This window comes from Microcaecilia unicolor, chromosome 6 (genome assembly GCF_901765095.1).
Source record: "Microcaecilia unicolor chromosome 6, aMicUni1.1, whole genome shotgun sequence".
Classification (NCBI taxonomy): Eukaryota; Metazoa; Chordata; class Amphibia; order Gymnophiona; family Siphonopidae; genus Microcaecilia; species Microcaecilia unicolor.
Window position 1 is genome coordinate 297,215,865 of NC_044036.1, and position 18,385 is coordinate 297,234,249.

Sequence of the window (18,385 nt, forward strand, 5' to 3'; positions counted from 1 at the left end):
GAGAGCCGGTTATGGATTGCATATATTTGGCCTATCTTTGGCCAGTTCAAACTTAACCGGCCAGTGCTGAATATCAGCTTGGCTGGTTAAGTTTGAACTAGCCGGAAAAAAAAAAACGGATATTCAATGCCAGTCACTGTAAACGTGCTCAGAGCCGACTGGAATTGGGAGGGAAGGGGTAATTCTATAAGGAGCCACCTGAAGTTAGGTGGCAAATATATGCATGAATGCTGATATTCTTGTAATTTAAATATGTGTGAATACATATGCACATGAATAATAATCCAGCTATACGTTATTCAGTAACTGCACACATATCTTCAATAGTGTGTCATTTGCAGGTGGAAATTCACATGGGTGTTTAGATGGGGCACACACTTAGCCATCTAAGTTACATAACAGTGAAATTATTCTTATCTGTCAGTTTCCTTTCCTTTAGTCCTGCTAAGCCACTCTAGATGAGTGGGTTATGTCCTTCTACCAGCAGATGGAGGCAGAGAACACTGATAGTTTATTGACACCATCACCAGTATAAGATGTGGTGCAGCCTTTGATTTTGCCAGTATAATATAAAACCAGATCTACAACGCTTGAACAGCATTGTAAAGCAATCTTATGGCATTATAAACCAACATTATAATGGGACAATGCATGGCAGCATTATAGATTAGCATAACAGAGCTCCCAGGGTTGTCAGGACTAGGAAATTCTTTCCTTGAAACTGTCCTCAGGAAAGGCCTGAGGTACCCTCCCCCACCCCCACTCACTACATTTTAGAGGGAAAAGGCAAGCTGCAGTCTTCCCAGGTGAATCTTGGATTGGTCTAGAAGAATCAAACAAAGGAAATCCAAAATCCCAGGAATAACATGTATAGAATGGTTGTACGTTTGGGAAGCTTGTCAGGTGCCCTTGGCCTGGATTGGCCGCTGTCGTGGACAAGATGCTGGGCTCGATGGACCCTTGGTCTTTTCCCAGTATGGCATTACTTATGTACTTATAATCAAACAAAGGAAATTTCGTTTCTCTTATCATCCTGCTAGAGCAATCCAGACAAGTCAGATTTATTTATTTAATATATCTCAATCCCACATTGTCTGTGTAATCTAAACAGGTTCCAATCAACCATACATAATTTTAAAACATAAATCAATACATCATAATTATAAAATTGAGAAACACAAGCTTCAAGGACCCCAGGTGAGATAGAGACCAGCCCGCTTATTTTCGAATGAGAAGGCCGGTCATCTTCCGACACAAATCGGGAGATGGCTGGCCATCTCCTAACCCCGGCCAAATCGGTATAATCGAAAGCCAATTTTGGCCGGCTTCAACTGCTTTCCGTCGCGGAGCCGGCCAAACTTCAAGGGGGCGTATTGGCAGTGTACCGAAGGCGGTACGAGGGCGTGGTTATGAGATGGCCGGCTTCGCCCGATAATGGAAAAAAGAAAGCCGGCCCTGACGAGCATTTCGCCAGCTTCACTTGGTCCCTTTTTGTTCATGACCAAGCCTCAAAAAGGTGCCCCAACTGACCAGATGACCACTGGAGGGAATTGGGGATCACCTCTCCTTACACCCCCAGTGGTCACCAACCCCCTCCCACCCAAAACAAAATTTAAAAAACATTTTTTGACAGCCTCTATGCCAACCTCAAATGTCATACCCAGCTCCATGATAGCAGTATGCAGGTCTCTGTAGCAGTTTTTAGTGGGTGCAGTGCACTTCAGGCAGGCGAGCCCAGGCCCATCCCCCCCTACCTGTTACACTTGTGGTGGTAAATGGGAGCCCTCCAAAACCCACTGTACCCACATGTAGGTGCCCCCCTTCATCCCTAAGGGCTATGGTAGTGGTGTACAGTTGTGAGGAGTGGGTTTTGGTGGGGGGGTTGGGGGACCCAGCCCCAAGGTAAGGGAGTTATGCACCCAGGAGCAGTTTGTGAAGTCCACTGCAGTGCCCCCTAGGGTGCCCAGTTGGTGTCCTGGCATGTGAGGGGGACCAGTGCACTACAAATGCTGGCTCCTCCCACGACCAAGTGCCTTGGATTTGGTCGGGTTTGAGATGGCCGCCATGAGTTTCCATTATCGAGGAAAACCCATGGTGGCCATCTGTAACGCTGGCGATCTCTAAGGCCGGCCCAAATGTTAAGATTTGGCCGGCCCCAACCGTATTATCGAAACGAAAGATGGCCGCCCGAAAGTTGGGTACGCCATTTTGCTGGGCCAGCCCCGGAGATGGCCGCCCTTGTAGATGGCCAGCCCCATTCGATTATGCCCCTCCAGGTATCCAGGCCTTCTGAACTAGAGGACCTCTACTGTGACAGGTGACCCCAGGGACAGGGACAGTGACGCCCACATAGGCTTACTAACAGAGATTCTATATCCTAGGTGCTAACATTTACTTGCCCATTGTATGAACAAATATTTAGAATATTAGCATATTTGAACGTAAATGCAAGTACGTTGCTTAAGCACTATTGTGCAAATACCTGCTTAATTTACATAAATGAGTATTGCCAAGTGAGCATATACATGGACAGAGCATGGGCGGGAGATAGATGGGGTTTCCAGTTACTGACATGACTAATAGAGTACAGTAAGTTATGTGTGTCTCTGCCACATTTAGGCACCCGCATTCATGCCAGTTCTATGATTGGTATAAGTGTGCATGCCCAAATGTTAGGAGCATTGATACTGAGTTATGCTTGTATCCTACACTGGAAACTAGACACCTAAACAGAGGCACCCAGTTATAAAATTGCTCCCACTGCCCCTGGCCTGAAGAACTACTACCCTGAGGTGGTGCATATGTTACCGTCAAGGGGAGCTCAGGACTACTGTCCCCACAAATGAACTAAAACAGTCAATGTTATTGACACTGTCCAAATAAGGAGGAACAACTAGGCACTGAAGGACCATGTCAGCAATCTAGGACAAAGAGCCCTGGTTTGGGAGCAACATTTTCAAAACCACCACAGAGCCAAGATCAGGGCTTTAAGAGAGAGGAAATCAAAACCCACCAAATTACCCTAAAGAGACCAGGAACACACAACATTTTCAATCAGAGGGAGTTCTTGCTAGCGCCACTAGAATCCAGTTGTTAATCTGCCGTGGGAGTCCAGGGCAAAGAAGGACCATACAAAGAATTAAACAAGGCCTGGGAGGTCCAATAGAACACCCGACTAAACTAAATGCTGTACACAGGAGATTAGTAGGAGGAATCCTCTGGTAAGAAATGAGCAAGCCTCATCCAAACCAATTCTGCTAGCTGGAACAACTCTTCGAGAGGCTAGAGCCTTTGGCTAACCAGAAGGCTCAACAGGACAAAGACAAACCCTACACCTGGCAAAGCATAGAAGTGTCTGCTAATAGAAATCATAGAGTCCAGAAGGGTTCCAATCTCTGTGACAGTCCTCAGTGCTGGCAGGATGTGGATCCTCCATCTCCAACATCTATCCCAGTGAGACTCACATAGATGAAAAGATCTGCTGGAGCTGCATATTCTTCTAATGAAATGTAGGCACTGGAATATCAATAGCAATATAATTGTTCCTGACCAGTTGGCTCCAATGCTTGTATTCCACCCGAGAAGACTTTCCGGGTCCTGGAGTTCATCAGTTGTAGAAGGAATCTCCCAAGGGACAACAGAGGACAGGCGAACCAGACGCAAGAAGGCAGCCCTGTTTCCCTGCTGGCATAGGGCACATGACCAAGACCTTTAAAGATAACAATAGTGCGGGGGTTCATCAACTACAGAAGGCCTAGATAACTCACCTGAACTGACTGGACCAAAATTGGACCCAGATTTTATCTTTCTCTGACTGGGGTCTGCTTAGTCCTTGAGTGTAGCGGAAAAAGTTGTCATGGAAGAATCCAAGAAACCTAATATGAGAAAAGAAAAAGGACCTCCGGAGAATGACCTAAAGATGGGCTGCCCTACACCTGGGAACCCAAAACCTTGGAGTCAGTGCCCTCTCATGAACATAAACCCCCAGAACCATTTGTCAGATTAACATTGTCCACAAAACCTGCACAAAATTGTCTGAGATGTGTCTTAGCAACCAGAGGAAAGAGTATATTAAAAAGGGCACAGCCTGACCACAGCAGCATGCAACAAGGAGGGTTGAACCCAAGCCAAACTTTAGTATCCAAATCTTCCAACCCTGGGTCAAATGTGCTCAGGATTAGAGGTGAGGAGGACTGTCAACTTCAGAGCCCTCAAAAGTCTTCCTCTCCTACTTCTCTGCTGTGGCCACTGGCCAAGCACTTCAAGAATACCAGGCCCTTCCCTCTGAGAGGGAGTTTATGAAGTAAAAAGGTGCTTGAATACATTGTACCTATGCTATACTCGCTCAGCCCAGGCATACCAGAGCAAGCACCAGGGGAGCCCATACCATCACTTTCCTCCAAAGTATTAGAGTAGCTGGAGGTAGAAGAACCCACTTATGGGTATTAAAGATCTCTGTCCTCAGCGTACTGTTACCTGCTGGAAAGTCATCAAGGGATGAACCAGAGGATACTGGGCCCAAGAGTGTAGGAAACAAGGCATGGAGCAACTACCTCTAGCTATCTGTAAAGACAGAGACTATAGAAGAAGAGCTGAGTGGTCCATACGTACATAAGCATAAGTACATAAGCACCGCCATACTGGGAAAGATCAAGGGTCCATCAAGCCTAGCATCCTGTCTCCAACAGCGGCCAATCAAAAACCTGGCAACCCCCCCTCCCCAAAAAAAAAAAACCCTCTAGATTAGAAGGTTTGAAAGGCTGCCCCCAAATCCCACCAGCCCTACGCACTAGGGACAAACCCCCTTGTCTTTGTCCTCTTAAGGTTAAAATCAAGTCAGCTAGATGAGGACCCATTCTCAGTTAATAGATGCATTAGGAAGCACTTGGGGATTCACCTGCTCCCAACTCATTCATATGGCACCTGACCTTAAGGGTTCTTGTAGATGCATTAGGAAGCACTTGGGGATACACCTGCTCCCAACTCATTCATATGGCACCTGACCTTAAGGGTTCTTGTTTGCTTAATGTGTAACCCAGTGGCTCTTCCCAGTAAGCTCTCTGAGGTAAGAAACTTTAAAGTTCTTCCCACAGACATAAGAATTGACCCAAAGGCAGAGTGTGGCCATATACCCCACTCAAACTGAGTACTTAGAATGCCATAAGCAGACCAAAAGCTGAGGGGGGGCATCTTAACCAATACAATACCATATAATATATGCCCAGCCAACCTTAGGATAACTGATAGGAGTGGGCTAAGCTCAAGCCAGAGACCACTAGTCTGGAGGGCACTTAATTCCTGGAACACTACCCACCAAGTCCTGGAAGCCAGAACCTGCATGAGCAAGGTCTTTTGTCCCGCTCTTATATAAATGGTTTCAGAAGGCATCCCTTGGCCTTGACGGGAAGGAGGGGCCACAAAATACAGGATCCACCTTTCCAAAATGATTATCAGTGGGGAGTTTTTAACTTCATCAATTAAGAAACATTTGTTTATTATTCTCTGAAAGACATTTTATGATTCTGGTTCAGTCATTAATTTTGTCTCACCTAGATTATTGTAATATTCTCTACTGTTCTGCCTACTTTCCTTTATAGGCTCCAAACAGCACCTTTTTGGCATAGGCCCCCTTTTATAGAATTGCCCTCAGTGTATCTATAGTTCCATTTCCCTGGGTAATAACCATCCCCCTGATATTCAGCTGTAGTGGTCAACAGTTTTAAAGCCACTGATAGACTGAATTAGACCCAGGTATTCAATGCCAAGCCTGATTCATGCACTGGCATTGAAAATCCAGGTCATATGTGGCCAGCAACAGTTATGAGAGTGGAGGCCAATATTCAGATCAATACCTAGATCGGACAGCATCTTTGCTCTCCTAACTTTATTCTAGCTCTTACCCTGTTAAGCGGACAGCTGAGTTAGTCCTTGCTGCACCGTGACTCCTCTCTCTGACCGCCCCAGAACTAACCAAATAGAGCCGCAATGGTCACATTTGATATTCGGCATCAGAGCCAGTCAAGGTGATTTAACCAGACGGGAGCTTCTTCTGCCTGGGTAAAATGTTTTGAATATCTACCCCTTATATCTTTTGCAGTTAGCATGCTTGTCTGTCATTGGCGATATAGTAAAGGTGAACTATTGCTAGACACTTCTTCTGAATGTTTCCATATGGCGAAGTTTTCCTTCACCAGCATCCTTGTCTCGGAATGATTTGGAACACCAAAAAGGAAAACATTATGGTCTTTCAGCTTTGCACAGAATAGCAGGTTTTAATATATATATATATATATATATATATATATATATATATATATATATATATATATATATCTTTATTGTATTTTGCAAAGTATAGATGTTATTCATTCTGTTTCAGAAGGGTTTGCATATGTAGAAGCTTTATTTAGCTTCCATCTTTTCAAGGCAGAATTTAGCATGAGTCTGGCCTGCAGGTATCTAGAGCTAAGTATTTCTAAACATTGCATGCATTACAATACAGAAAACCAAACTAATCCCCCTAAGCAAGCACAAACGAGAGGTGGTGAACAGAAGAAAGCAAAGGGTCGCACATAATAATAATGGAAAGCAAAAAGCAATGAAGTAAAAGTTAAAATATTTAAGCTAATAAATAATTGAGTAATAATATGTAAGATGTTGAAGTAATAAGAAATGAGTGAGTGTATGGGGTTAAACAATGAATAATGTAGATTGTATATTAAATGAAAAGTGACAGTTGATTGACTGCATTGCATTGTAATAATCAAAGAAAATAATGTTTAACATTGCTCAGAATAATGTTAAAATAAATTAAGAATTCCAGAAAGAAAAAAAAATCCTCTGCACCTGGAGCCTAAATAGAATTGAAACAAAGCTTTTCTCTCAAGGAAATCTTTATGCCAAACCTTAATGGCATGAAGGAAAGAAAAAAAAACAAAAACGAACAATGTCTTATGTTTGATTTCAACCTTTGGATGATGTAGCGTAACCCTCGCATTCTATAACAAGGTTCTTCATTTACACGCCAATTGCTGTCCATGCAGGTAATCGTATATTTATATGCACACATTATTTATTTAGTTAAAAAATTTATAACCCACCTATCCCTAGGCATGGAAAAAAAACATACATAAACATGTAAGACAAATATCATTAAAACATCACACACAGCAGATTACTGAAAAAAATATCACACTGAATATCACATGGCAATAGATTTGCCTGAATGCTATATCAGTGGCATAGCCAGAAAACCAATTTTGGGTGGGCCTGAGCCCAAAGTGGGTGGCACAAAAGTTTCTCTTCCTCGCCCTACCTTCACCTCAAAATATAAATACTTTAGCTGATGAGGATCCTCAAACTCTGTCAGCTGAAGACTTCCACTGAAAGTGGCCAGAACTTCCTTTTACCAAGCTTGGCAGGCAGTAGCAACATCCCTAAGCGACCGAAGCTGGCACCCCTTGCATCCTTAGTTGTCAGTAACTCAAAGATGCTGTTGCCAACTGCAGAGCTTGGTAGAAGCAAGTTCTGACTGCCTTTGGAGGAGGTCCTCAGCTGGGATGCTTGGGGAGCCCCACCAGCTATAAAGCAAGGGTAAGGGCCAGTGTTAGACGTGCTCTGGCCCAGGTCAGAAAATAAAGGAGGGCACTCTCTCCAATCCCCTCTCTTCCCTGCCTCCCTTCCGATTTCTGTACCTGCCATTACTATCACACTGACAGACCCTCACCAAAAACAGAACAAGGAATCACAAGTTAGAAATAAAAATATTTACACAAAAATTGAATTGAGAACCCCAAGAAGTTAAACTTAACATGTACTACAACCCTGAAGAAATAAAAACAAAAATGCATTTCCTTTGTACTGAACACAATGCAAAGACATTTGCTATGCACTTTTCACAAAGCTAACATATTCCATTTAAACATTCAAAATAAAATGCTTTTTTCTACCTTTGATGTCTGGACATTTTATTTTTCCATTATGTTGCTTCTAATTTCCTGGCGTCTACTAATTCTCCTTCAAGTGACTGCTGTGCATTTGTCTTTTCTCCTCTCTACTGTCTATTCCCTCACTACATCTACCTCCGACATACTGATCATTCCTTTTTAGCTGCTTCCTCTTTTTTTTTTTTCTGCCTCTCTGTCAACTCAAATTTTACTCTCTTTCTCGCCTTTCTCTTTCTTTTTACTTTACAGCTGCCTATCAGATCGTCATCTTCTTCTCTCTCCCACTAGCTCTCCCATTACCCAACTCACTCCTTCTCCAGCCATTCCCTTTCATCTTTAATCTACTCCCCATTACTATATTTCTATCTTCTGTAATCACTATCCTCTCATCCATTTCCTTGCCACCCTCTTCCTCCTCCCCCCTCCTCCCCCTCCAGCATCTCCCACATGGTTCCACCATTCCCAGCATCTTCCTCCATCCACCCTTCTAGCTCCCTGTCCCTTCTCTTCTCTCCTCCCCTGTCCCCCATGATCCAGCATTTGTCCCTCTCTCTTCCCTCACTCCCATTGTCTGGCATCTCTCCATCATTCTCATTTGCTCCTGGATCCAATATCTCCCTCTCTCCCCTCTCCTATGAATCTCCCCTGCCTCTCATCCAACCCCATGTCCTACATCTCCCCCTCTCTCCCATTGTCCACATTTTTCTTTCCCCCTCCCTTGTACCCCAGATCCAATATCTGTCTTCCCCCTCCTTCCCATGCAGCATTCTCTTCCTTCCTCCACCATGTCCAACATCTCTGTCTCTCTCCCACTGTCCACTATCTCTGTCTCCCCCTCCCTTGTGCCCCAGGTCCAATATCTCTTTCTCCTCCTCCCATACAGCATCTCTCCCTTCTTCCCATCCACTGTCATGCCCAACATTTCTCCCTCTCTTCTCCCTGCACCATCTCTCCCTCCCCTCACCCCCATATACAAGATTTCTCCCTTTCTTGCCCCCCTCTACCCCTTTGTCTCTCTCTCTCTTCCTTCCCTCCACCCTCATACACCATCTCTCCCTCCTCTTCACCTGTGTCCAACATTTCTCCCTGTGTTCTCCCTCCCCCTCCATGCAACATTTCTCCTTCTCCATCCACCCCATCTCTCTTGTCCCTATCCCCCTCTCCCTCCAGGCAGCATTTCTCCCTCTCCTCTCACTATACAAGATTTCTCCCTCTGCTCCGCTGCCTGCCCGGTACCTTGGCTGAGCCCCAAATGTAGCTATGTGCACCTCTCCCCAGGCTCCGCTTCGCCGCATGATCGTCGCTCCCTGCACTCTTCCTCTTGCCCGCCACGCTGCACGCAGCGCCGCCATTCACACAGGCAGCCGTGCTCCCCCTCCCCCCCCCCCCCACTGCGTCCATCCGATCCTCTGATGCACTTCCTGTTAGGACTGGATAGACGCGGCAGGGGAGAGAGCAGCCACCTGCATGAATGGCAGCACCGCGCGACAGGCGAGAAGAAGAATGCAGAGCGATGCAGCGAAGCGGAGCCTGGGAGCAGCGAGCGAAGGAGGATGTGAACGGGTGCCTGGGCGGGCCTGGAGGGAAAGTGGGTGGGCCTGGGCCCATCCAGGCCCACCCGTGGCTACATCCCTGTGCTATATTCTAATTATTTGTTAAACTGTCATAGTGTGTAATTCTCAGAAGGACATTCCTTTCGGTGGAGCATGAGGTGGGCATTAAACCCTAGTTTGTGCTTAGCACATGGGATAATGCTTACTACAAAATGCATTAGTCCGTATAGAAGCTGGGAGAATGTTCCACAACCTACTAGATTCATAGCTAAATGAGTTTTCATGAAGTCTTTTAAGTAACACATTCTTAACTGTAGGAAAGTCTAAACTTAATATGGAACAAAATCGAAATGTAGATCTAAAGGAAGGAATGGATAATAACTGAATATGAGAACTTGGACATAAACCACAAATAATTTTTAAAACTGTACATGCAAATTTAAACACCTCACGTGCATCAACTGATAACCAAAGCAAATCTCTCAACAATGATGTAGCTCAAACTTTTTAGTCCCAAAATTCAATATTGAAGCCGTATTCTGCATCAACTGCAACCTATTTAATAATTTTCTATGAATTCCAGCATAGAAAACAATGCAAAAATCCAATTGTGATAAAAATATTACCTGAACTAAAACTCGAAAATGTTCAGGAAAAAAATAAAGATCTAAATAGCCTTAAGTTGACGTAACTTAATTGACTTCTTAATTGACATTCCATTGTTAGCTGAGAATCCATTATAACACTCAGAACTCTTCCAAAAGTATCAAAACTTAGTTGTTCCTCTGTCGTTAAAGTAACAGCTTTGAGGATAACTGACAAAGTTAGACTAAAGTATAATAATTATAGACGCCAAGATTTACACCAACCACAGACATGGCAAAAATGTTTGCACCTACATTTAGGCTCATCGCTGCCAGCTTTGCCCTGGAACAAGAATTGATGTCGGGTGGGGGGGGGGGGGGGGGGACTGGCAAGGTACAGGAAGATCTCGCAACTGCTGTATTTTGGTATTGGTATTCTTATACCAGTTTCTGTAAGAACACCTGCATGCAATACAGTTTTTATAGAATAGGTGCACTGCGTACAGACATATGCGGGAAATTTCTATAAAGGGCGCTTAAAAACAGGCGATGAAATAATAGGCACTCACTGGAATTTTATACATGGTGCCTAAAGTTAGGTGCTAATTCCGTGACCATATTTCAGCGTGGTGTTCCAGCCGATGCGAGGTGCCAAAACGAGGCTGAGATGGCAGATCGGTGTGAAAATACACTTATGCACCCAGTTATAGGATAGCACCTAAACAAGCTACATTAGTACAGGTTGATCCTGCAGTCAGTGCTAACAGAAAACCATGCCTCTTTCATACATGCAGAACACAGACCCTCACCCAGTATAGAATAAGTAACCACGAACTAAAAATAGAAATAAAAATTAAACGGAACCCCCAAGAAACCAGACTCTGCATACCATGCAACATCAGAGAAAGAGAAAGCAATGCATGTCCCCCTGTACTTTGCAAAATATAAAGATACCAGATGTAAATTTCTAAAACTGACATATTCCAATCGCTGCATTACAAATTAAGAAATTCAAATAAAACAAAAAGTGGAAAATATGATACTATTTTATTGGACTAAATACATTTTTCAATTAGCTTTCAGAGGCCAAAGCTTCCTTCGTCAGGTCAAGACAGTATTCTGCTGTTAGAGTATCCTGTCCTGACCTTAGGAAGATTTTTGGCCTCTGAAAGTTAGTCGAAAAGGTATTAAAATTAGTCCAATAAAAAGATAACACCTTATTTCCATTTTCTGTTTTTATTTATTAATATTTATTAACACAGCTACCACACTACTTTATCTTAATCAGAAAATACAATTCTTTTTTCTACCTTTGCTTTTTTTCAATTGTGTTGGTCCCCGTCTCTGGTTTCTGCTTTCTTTGTCTTCTCTTAACTATCTTGCCAGGATTTCTTGTCTTTTTGTCATTTTTCTCTCCTCTTTTGCCTTTCAGCTTTCTTCAATTTATTTTCTGCCTCTGTCTATAATTAATTCTCTCTTAATATTCAGTCCTCAATTTCCCTTTTTTCATTGTGTTTACCTACAGCTTGCTACCTCTTTCCCTCGCCTTAGCACATCCTCATTAGGGCCGCCGAGAGGGGGAGGGGCAAAATTCCACAGGGCCTGGCCTCCAAAGAGGGCCAGCACCCACCTTGCGCTAGCATGGCTCTCTGGTTTCCTGAAGGACAAGTCCATAGACCGCTACTAAGTTGACTTGGGAAAAATTCACAATTTCAGGAATAACATGTATAAAATGTTTGTACGTTTAGGTAGCTTGCCAGGTGCCCTTCCCCTGGATTGGCCGCTGTCGGGGACAGGATGTTGGGCTCGATGGACCTTTGGTCTTTTCCCAGTATGGCATTACTTATGTACTTATGCTCCTGTGTGCTGCAGAGCAGTAATCACATTATCGGCATTAACTCTGCTCTGCAGGCCACAGGTCCTTCTTCCTGCCACATCCTTCCTCCTGTGTAAAGTACTTCCTGTTTAGAAGGATGTGGCAGGAAGAAGCAGTGGCTTAGCCAGAAGCCAATTTTTGGGTGGGCCAACAGGTTGTATGGATGGGCAGAAAGAGGAAATGACATCAGAAGGCGGGACTCTAAGGCTTGATAGGCAGGGCTTTCAATGACGCGGCCGGTTTGCAGATCTGGGCTGTGACAGGTCATGGACTCTGCAGGTTGACAGGACTGGAAAGTGATGTCAAGAGTTTTAACAAAGATCAAAAGCAAGAAGAGGAAACGAGGGGAAGAACCTCTGTGCTACAGAGAGAAAAGCACTTGAGTTGCAGGAAATGGGTTGTGCAGTGCACAATGTAGGGAAAATTTGGGCAAGGGATGATGGCGAGCACAACCTCATGCTTCCATGACGGAGGTAAAAAAGATTTAAACCCCGAGGGGATGTTGGGTGGGCGGGCCTGGGCCCGTCCAGGCCTGCCTGTGGCTACGCCCCTAGGAAGAAGGACCTGTGTTTGACAGAACAGAGAACACTAATAATGCGATAACTTTGCGCTGCTGCACACAGGAGCAGGAGAGCCATGCTAGTGCTAGGCAGCAGAGCAGAGCTTGCAGAAGAGAAGACAATCAAGTAATAAGGGCAGGAGGTGGGGCGGGGTGGCGCAAGGGCTCGGGGGGGGGGGGGGGATGTCTGCCCCGGGCTCAGCTTTGTCTCTCAGCGGCCTTGCCTCTTATTCTCCTAGAATCTCACTATCTCTGTCCTCGTCCCTCCTCCAATCCAGCATCTGCCCCTCTCTCTCTCTCCTCCCCACTTCCAGCATCTGCCCCTCTTTCTGTCCTCTCCCCACTTCCATCCAGTGTCTGCCCCTCTCTCTCTCTCCTCACCACTTCCATCTAGCATGGTCCCCCCTACTACTACTACTACTTAACATTTCTAGAGCGCTACAAGGGTTATGCAGCGCTGTACAAATTAACGAATAAGGATGGTCCCTGCTCAGAAGAGCTTACAATCTAAAAGACGAAATGTCAAGTTGGGGTAGATGAGATTTCCTGAGAAGAGATGAAGTGATTAGGTGCCGAAGACGACATTGAAGAGGTGGGCTTTGAGCAATGATTTGAAGATGGGTAGGGAGGGGGCCCGGCGTATGGGCTCAGGGAGTTTGTTCGAAGCATGGGGTGAGGTGAGGCAGAAAGGGCGAAGCCTAGAGTTGGCGGTGGTGGAGAAGGGTACTGAAAGGAGGGATTTGTCTTGAGAGCGGAGGTTATGGGTAGGGACGTAAGGGGAGATGAGGGTAGAGAGGTAAGGAGGGGCTGCAGATCGAGTGCATTTGTAGGTGAGTAGGAGAAGCTTGAACTGTATTCGGTATCTGATCGGAAGCCAGTGAAGTGACTTGAGGAGAGGGGTGATATGAGTATATCGGTTAAGGCGGAAGATAAGACGTGCGGCAGAGTTCTGAATGGACTGAAGGGGGGATAGATGGCTAAGTGGGAGGCCGGTGAGGAGTAGGTTGCAGTAGTCAAGGCGAGAGGTAATGAGAGAGTGGATGAGAGTTCGGGTGGTGTACTCGGAGAGGAAGGGGCGAATTTTGCTAATGTTATAGAGGAAGAAGCGACAGGTCTTGGCTATCTGCTGGATATGCGCTGAGAAGGAGAGGGAGGAGTCGAAGATAACACCGAGGTTGCGGGCAGATGAGACGAGGACGATGAGGGTGTTATCAACTGAGATAGAGAGTGAAGGGAGAGGAGAAGTGGGTTTGGGTGGGAAAACAATAAGTTCAGTCTTGGCCATGTTCAGTTTCAGGTGGCGGTTGGACATCCAGGCAGCAATGTCGGATAAGCAGGCCGATACCTTGGCCTGGGTTTCCGCAGTGATTTCTGGTGTGGAGAGATAAAGCTGGGTGTCGTCAGCATAAAGATGATAGTGGAAACCATGAGAAGAGATCAGGGAGCCTAAGGAAGAGGTGTAGATTGAGAAAAGAAGGGGCCCAAGGACAGAGCCTTGAGGAACTCCAACAGAGAGCAGGATAGGGGAGGAGGACGAACCATGAGAGTGTACTCTGAAGGTATGATGGGAGAGATAGGAGGAGAACCAGGAGAGGACAGAGCCCTGGAACCCAAAGGAGGACAGTGTGTCAAGAAGTAGGTTGTGATTGACAGTGTCGAAAGCAGCGGATAGGTCGAGGAGGATGAGGATGGAGTAGTGACCTTTGGATTTGGTGAGGAACAGGTCATTGCAGACCTTAGATAGTGCCATTTCTGTCGAGTGTAGGGGGCGAAAGCCGGATTGGAGCGGATCGAGGATGGCATGAGTGGAGAGAAAATCAATGCAGCAGCTGTGAATGGCGCGTTCAAGTATCTTGGAGAGGAAGGGTAGGAGGGAAATGGGGCGGTAGTTGGAGGGACAGGTAGGGTCAAGTGATGGTTTTTTGAGGAGTGGTGTGACCACAGCATGCTTGAAGGTGTCCGGGACAGTTGCAGTGGAGAGAGAGAAGTTGAGGATATGACAGATGGTGGGGGTGATAGTAGGAGTGATGGTGATAAGTAAGTTGGTGGGGATGGGGTCTGAGGAACAGGTGGTGGATTTCGAGGTGGAGAGGAGATGGGCGGTTTCCTCTTCGGTGATAGCAGGAAAAGAGGAGAAGGAGGCCTGGGTAGGTTGGTTGAGAGAGTGGGTTATAGGCTGAAGAGGAGGAGAAGGTTTGGTGGTGAATTCGAGGTTGATCTTCTGGACCTTGTCACGGAAGTAGTCGGCCAGAGATTGAGGAGAGAGTGAGGGGGGGATGGGAGCGGAGGGCACTTTGAGGAGGGAATTGAGGGTGGCGAAGAGACGACGTGGGTTAGAGCTGAGGGAGTTAGTTAGTTGGGTGTAATAGTCCTGTTTAGCGAGGAATAGGGAGGATTGGAAGGAGGATAGCATGAATTTGAAGTGAATGAAGTCAGTATGGGCGTGAGATTTCCTCCAGAGGCGTTCAGCCGAACGGACGCAGGAGCGAAGGTAACGGGTGCAAGGGGTCAGCCAGGGCTGGGGATTGGTACGCCTTGTGGGACGGGAGATGGACGGTGCAAGGATGTCTAGAGCAGAGGAGAGAGTGGCATTGTAAGAGGAGACAGCTATGTCAACAGATTTGGAGGACATGATGGAAGGGAAGAGATCAGAGATACTAGAGGATAAGGTGGGGGGGTCAACAGCCTGGAGATTTCTGGACCTAGTAGTTAGTGTTGGGCGAGATTGAGGGGGAGGGTGCTGAAGTGTGAATGTGATTAGGTGGTGGTCAGAGATAGGAAGAGCTGAAACGCAGAAATTGGACGGTGAGCAAGTAGACGAGAGGACGAGATCAAGACAGTGGCCAGATTTGTGAGTAGGGGTTGTGGGGCTCAGTTGGAGGTTGAAGGAGGAGGTAAGAGTGAGGAACTGAGAAACATAAGAGTCGGATGGGTTATCAGTGTGAATGTTGAAGTCACCAAGAATGAGGGATGGGGATGAGGGCTCAAGAAAAACGGAGAGCCAGGCATCGAAGTCGGTAAGGAAGGAAGGGAGGGATTTATCGGGGGGGCGGTAGATGACTGCAACTCTGAGTGGAAGTGGGTGGAATAGACGGATGGAGTGAACTTCAAAGGATGAGAAGCAGTGAGACTGAGGTAGGTGGAGAGGTTGAAAACTGCAGGAGGGCGAAAGTAGTAGCCCGACGCCGCCACCAGTTGGGCGGGGCGAATGGGAGAAAAGATAACCACCGTGGCATAGGGCTGCGATTGAGGCAGAGTCGTCAGGGGTGAGCCAGGTTTCAGTTAGGGCGAGCAGTTGAAGGGAATGGGAGATGAAGAGATCGTGGGTGAAGGGAAGTTTGTTGCAGATCGAGTGGGCGTTCCACAGGGCGCACGAGAAGGGGAGGGAGGAGGGGGGGAGGAGGGGAATAGAGATGAGATTGGAGAAATCGTGGGGACATTTCCATAGATGAGATGAGGACGAGGACAGGTGAGGGGGACCTGGGTTGGGATTGATGTCACCCGCGGATAGCAGGAGAAGGAGCAAGATAGTGCGGAGAAGGGTGGGTGAGGAAGGGTGACGAAGGCGACGAAGACGGGATGCGCTTAGGAGGAAAGGGGAAGGGTTCATGGCAGGAAGGAGGTGTTGAAGGTTGAGAGCTAGGAAGGAGGAGGACGACAGTAGGGATGGTGAGGTGGTGGAGTACAGGGGTAGGTAGGGTATTACAGTGGTGAGCAGGACGGAAGAGGACAGGGATGGGTAATGAGATCGTGTGGTATACAGCGGTGGGAGGGGGAAAAGATTAGGGAGGGACAGGGCAAGGAATAGGATGTGAATGGGGGCCATGAGTAGTGACTGAGGTGTTCACAGGGCAGGTGGGTGGGCTGGGAGACAGGCAGGTGAGGGTGAGCAGTTGGGCAGGGAGTGATGAGTTGGTAGGAAGATGGGCTGGGATGAAGGCAGGCGTAAGGGTGGGTGGTAGTCAGTCAGGTGATTGGCTAGTAGGCAGGTTGAGTGGCAGGAGCAGGTGAGTGCAGTGGAGAGCACAGCAGCAGTACTGGAACAAGCTGGAATGGTTTGAAGCAGGAGCTGGCGGACTAGAACAAGCTGAAGCAGACAGACTGGAACAGGCTGGAACAAGCTGAAGCAGACGGACTGGAACAGGCTGAGTCAGGCAGTCTGGAGCAAGCTGGTTGGAGCAGAATGACTGGAGCAAGCAGGGAGAAAATGGATCAAGCGGACTGGAACAGGTTGAAGCAGATGGACTGGAGCAAGCAGGGAGAGCAGGATCGGGTGGACTGGAACAAGCTGGATCAGGCGGACTGGAACAAGCAGGATGAAGCTGGAACAGGCGGACTGGAGCAAGCAGGAAGAAGCTGGATCAGGCGGACCAGAGCAGGCAGGAAGAAGCTGGATCAGGCAGACTGGGGCACGCAGGATGGACTGGAGCAGGCAGGGAGAGCAGGATCTGGCAGACTGGAACAAGTTGGAGTAGACGGACTGGAGCAAACAGGAGGAAGCTGGAACAGGCGGACTGGAGCAAGCAGGAAGAAGCTGGAACAGGCGGGCTGGAGCAAGCAGAAAGAAGCTGGATCAGGTGGACTGGAACAGGCAGGAAGAAGCTGGATCAGGCGAACTGGAGCAAGCAGGAAGAAGCTGGATCAGGCGGACTGAAGCAAGCAGGAAGAAGCTGGATCAGGCAGACTGGAACAAGCAGAAAGAGCTGGATCAGGCGGACTGGAACAAGCGGGCAGAAGCCGGATCAGGCGGACTGGAACAAGCAGGGAGAGCCGGACCAGGTGGACTTGGACAAGCAGGAAGAAGCTGGATCAGGCGGACTGGAGCAACAGGGAGAGACTGGATTGGGTGGCTGGAAGAGTTGGACTGGACAGGCAGGGAAAAGCCGGGTTGGGAGACTGGAACAGGCCAGTGCCAGTGGAACTCTGCCTCACCTCGGCTTCTGTCTCTTACCCAGTCGGCCCGGTCACTGGATGGGCGGGTTGGAGCAAGCTGGGGCTGGTGGACTCTGCCTCCTCTCGTCCTCCTTAGCTCCTGTCCAGCTCCTGTCCCCCTCTGTACATCCCACTTCAATCCAGCATAGGACCCCCTCTCTCTACCTCACTTCCGTCAGCATCTGCCCCCTGACACCCCCACCGCTGCTGCTGTTGCTTTCCCGAACCAGCGGCAGTAGCGACAAACCTAAATACAGCGATCACAGGACCTTTCTCTACATATTGTGATATCCCCTTTTCACTCAGGGTGACCTGGTTCTCAATATGCAGATTAGTGTGCCACCCCTTCTTGCTCAGGGTGACCTGGTTCCCACTAAGCAAATTAAACAGGTCTCACCAACTGCATATTTCTCAGGCAACTCTTTATTCCAGCCCCTGGGCACACTTCTTCTAGCTTAATACTTTATGCTTTCATAGATCTTCACACTGAGCCTCCCCACACAGATACATGGTCTCAGTACTAGCTCCAATACTTTGGGGACTTCTAACCCCAGGCTTTGCAGCCTGCTTCTCTCAGTACTTTGGACACACAGTCCTTTCTTCTTTGGACACACAGTCCCCTCTCTTTGAACACACAGTTCTGGACACACAGTCCCTTCTTCTTTGGACACACAATCCCTCCACTGAACACACAGTTCCTATAAGTACTGAGGACACACAGTCAAACACTAATGCTTTAGGGACTTCTTACCCCAGGATTTTCAGCCTGCTGATCTCCTTTGGACACACAGTCCACCACAAGTCCATAGGATAGCCAGTATCTTCCAGGGGCTCTCTCTTCTTCTGCTGCTAGCTCACCTCTCTTCCTTTCCCCACTCAGGTGGGGTATAAAGTGGTTAATTAGCTACACAGGACCCAGCCCATAACCTCCTACA

The 18,385-nt window shown here is 47.3% G+C and overlaps 1 protein-coding gene across 1 annotated transcript in view; it reads left to right on the forward strand.

Moving 5' to 3' along the window:
• Nucleotides 1-18,385, forward strand: part of GAS7 (growth arrest specific 7) — a 78,542-nt gene that overhangs the window by 45,747 nt on the left and 14,410 nt on the right. The window lies entirely within an intron of this gene.